At 32.8% G+C, this 3,484-nt stretch overlaps 1 non-coding gene across 1 annotated transcript; it reads right to left on the bottom strand.

Annotated features, from left to right (window-relative positions):
* Positions 1 to 2,967: 2,967 nt before the first annotated feature.
* On the bottom strand, positions 2,968 to 3,074 carry LOC111825778. Its single transcript, XR_002828963.1, has one exon. It is a non-coding gene; the product is annotated as a U6 spliceosomal RNA (small nuclear RNA).
* Between the last annotated feature and the right edge of the window lie 410 nt (positions 3,075 to 3,484).

Genomic DNA, 3,484 nt, shown 5'->3' with positions numbered 1-3,484 from the left:
AGGCACGCTGAAGCAAGTTTGCTGCCTACAGACAAAATCGGTTAATGCCGTACAGAGCAATGAAACTCTAACCTGTGTGCTTATCATTTGGCCTAGGCCAAGATCATTTGCATCTGTGCTAGACAAAAGTCTATGCTTACAAGATAACAAATAACTTCACAGAGCCTTGGTCTTAATCAGTAATAAAAAAAATCAAGCAAAAAAAGAAAAAAAAAAAGAAAAAAAGACATTCTGCCAGAGGATGAAATAGTCCCTGGGGAAGTGGTAGGGGCTCTTAAAGCTTTGATATGACTTTGAAATGACACGTAGTCACCTTTATGCTTTATTTCCAACATTTGGTTATTTTTCATAACAAGTGTCCACTTCCTCCAGTGGAAGGTAAGCTCCAGGATGTTGGGGACCGTGTGGTCTTGTATGGCCAGCCTCGCACAGTGCCTGCTTGACTGTCTGAACCGAGCCCTCTGGGCTTGGGTGGGGCCTGTGATGTCATTGTTGCAGTGTCTCCTTGGCGATGCCCTCTGGGGTGTGCCTTGGCCCCCTTACTGAAGCCAATCCCCCTGGTGGAGTTGGTCCTCTAAACTCACATCTTGTGTCCTAGATTTTATTTTGGATTTTTGTATGTAAGTTTAAAAGCAGGATTAAGCTATCATTTAATTGTTTTTTCTGGATGCCTTTAGGTTTTATGATCAAAACCACATTTACTTCATAAAAACAAATTGAGTACATACTGTTTTCTATATTTTGGAAAAGTTTTGGTAACAACAAGGGCGTAAATTGTGGTTTGGAAATTTAACAAATAGTACTTTAGTACTATTTTATTTAGTGCTATTTTGTTTAGTACTGTTTTGTTAGCACTATTTGTTATTTTGGGGCATAACTTTTTTATAACTGTTTCTACTTCTGTGATTAATCTGTTGGTCTATTTATGTTCTCTATTTGTGATGGCTCAGTTTATTATTTCACACTTCAACAGCTATTTATAGAGCATTGATAATGATAATTATTAATAGGTAGTTTAGAACATTATCCTTACTTTAAAATAGTTGTTTATGTTTACTGCCAAATCTTTTCTCACCCCACATTTAACTATTTTTAATAAATTTGCAAAAAATAAAAAATAAATTTGCAAATTCTCCTTTTTTTGGTTAGTTGGGATTTGCTTTTACTTTTTGTTCCTTATTGATATAGAAATATGTGTTCTTTTAAGCATCACTTGGGGAGCACGCTATCAATTTTAACATGGAAATATCACTTCAAAATATTCTTTTATTAGGGAATATTTTTCTTGATGAAGGAAGTATTTTTTAATGATATAAATTAAACTACTTTTTATTTTGTATTAAGCAGCAAAAAAATACTTTTCAAGTCACATAATCATCTCTCATATCTGAACATTCTACATGTTTAGAATGTGCAATGCTCAGCTATATGAGAATAAGTACTTTCCATAGATATTTACATGATATGAATCAGTTTACATAATATGGAATAGATCATATATATACATTTAAAAATACCACAAATGATTCTTGAAAAAATACATATGGGCTCATCCCTTTGTAACAAAATTCAACATGACAATATGTTTGAACTTTGATGTGGGATGTATTTAAACACATTTTAAAATATAATGTAGAACTTTTAAATTCTGCATGCATTTAAAAATCCTGGTTTATGGAGATATGATTTATATAAAATAGAATTTACCCCTTTTAACCATAGAGTTTAATGAGCTTTGAAAAATCTATACAATTGTATGACAACCTACCACAGTTAAGATATACAGGGTGTCCCCCCAAAATGTATATATACTTTGAATAATAATAAAGGTAGTATTTATTAAAATTTAATTTTCAAAATGTAATAGTATCAGCTGTTAAAGTGTATATACATTTTTGGGGGACACCCTGTATAGACTTGAGAGTATTTTTTATCTCTTTCCTGAAATGGCTTTACCATTTGCATTCCCATCATCAATGCATGTAGAGTTCCATTTGCTCTGCATTTGCTCAGCAGATGGTATTGTATTTTTATTTTATTCACTCTAATAAATATGTCACGGTAGCTTTTTTGTGATTTAATTTGCATTTCCCTAATGCCTAATAATGTAGAATATTTTTGCCTATGCCTATTTGCCTTCTTCATTTTCTTTTTGATAAAGTGTCTAACTTGTTCATAAAAAAGGTAATTTTGTTTCTTACTGTTGATTTTTGAGAGTTCTTAATATATTTTAACAAAACCCTTTGTTGGACATGTGATTTATCAATATTTTCTTCCAGTGTAAAGTTTGTCTGATCCTTGCCATTTTCACACTGTTCCTAGTTTCTTTGGCCCACAAGAATTTTAAGTTTTTATACAGACAAATTTATCAGTTGGTTTTTTATAGTTCCTATTGTTAGTGTATTGCTTAAGAAGAATGACAAAGTTACATATACCTCACTTTCCACTGTTTAAAAAATAACATTAAAACTGTCAGTATACGACTAGTATTAGAACCATCAGTATATGTACTAATATTAAACTCCGCATTTTCTATCCAATATCTGCTTCCTTCGCTCAAAAACGGAAGAAACTCAGCATGCCTTTCCTTCTTTTCCGCCTCTTCTTTCCCCCCAAATCTCTCATGTGGTGAGGTAATTCCAGGTTTCTATTTTTCTGTATTCTCTTCCAGGTTAATTTTTTGTTCTTGTTCTTGTTTTCTGCTGTGCACTTTGTCTAGACATTTTTTTCAGAGAGAGCTCATGGGTAACAAACTCTCTAAGTTCTTAAATATTAGAAAATATTAAATTTTCTCTCATTCTTAAAAGGCTAGGTAATAATTATAAATCGAAAATAATTTCAAGATACTGTTCCATTGTCCTCCTACCCCAGTGTTACAGTGAGAAATGCAATACCTTCTGCTCTAGCTATCTATTTATTTTCTTTGGAAGTTTTAGAATTTTCTTTTTCTTTCTTTTTTTTTTTTTTTTTAATATGGAATGCTTCATGAATTTGCGTGTCATCCTTGCGCAGGGGCCATGCTAATCTTCTCTGTATCGTTCCAATTTTAGTATATGTGCTGCCGAAGCGAGCACTAGAATTTTCTTTTTATCCTTGGTTTTCTGAAAGGGCCCCTAATCAATTTAAGTTGAAAGTCACGTCAATGGCTTTCTTGTGACCTCTCTGGATCTTTGGTTTCATTGAAGTGCAGCGGGGGCAGGTTCTGTGGAAATGTATCATCGCATTAAGTAAGAAGATGCATTTTGATTCAGAAAAACACACACACAACCAATATCTTTTTTCAGGTCCAAATGTTTAAAGACACTTGGAATTCATGTTAATGTGATTCATTGGAAGGATTCTTTTGGTTTGAATTCTCTACTTATATGGAAGGACAAGCTCATTATGTTCTCAAATGTCTCCAAGGAGGATGGTGATAATGGCACTTCCATGTTTCTAATAAAAACTGAGAATGAAAAAAAAATTGTGATCCTTTTGACATCAC

The sequence above is a fragment of the Myotis lucifugus genome, unplaced genomic scaffold (genome assembly GCF_000147115.1).
Source record: "Myotis lucifugus unplaced genomic scaffold, Myoluc2.0 scaffold_39, whole genome shotgun sequence".
Taxonomy (NCBI): Eukaryota; Metazoa; Chordata; class Mammalia; order Chiroptera; family Vespertilionidae; genus Myotis; species Myotis lucifugus.
This window is presented reverse-complemented; position numbering and strand designations above follow the sequence as displayed.